Below are 338 nucleotides of genomic sequence, written 5' to 3'. Positions count from 1 at the left end.
AAGCAAGAGACACATTTACAAGTGCCGAAACACTTTAACAAACTAGAGAATCAAACCGGAAAGGGAATGCCCATCATACCAGAAGTGACGTGCAAGTCTCACACACACACACACGCACACACACACGCACACACGCACACACACACGCACACACACACGGAGAGGTGTAGAGGTGTGTGTGGCTATAACGAAGCAGCCGAAGACTGTGTGTAAAAGGCACAGCTCCACTTCCTACTTGGCAAACCCGTAACTTTCTTGTGCGCAAGAGAAAGTATATCGTGATGAGCAAAACCAGGTCACTTGGCCCAGGTGGTTTCCACAGAACGGACAAAACATGT

This window comes from Notothenia coriiceps, unplaced genomic scaffold (genome assembly GCF_000735185.1).
Source record: "Notothenia coriiceps isolate Sejong01 unplaced genomic scaffold, NC01 NC01_scaffold00006522, whole genome shotgun sequence".
Taxonomy (NCBI): Eukaryota; Metazoa; Chordata; class Actinopteri; order Perciformes; family Nototheniidae; genus Notothenia; species Notothenia coriiceps.
This window is presented reverse-complemented; position numbering follows the sequence as displayed.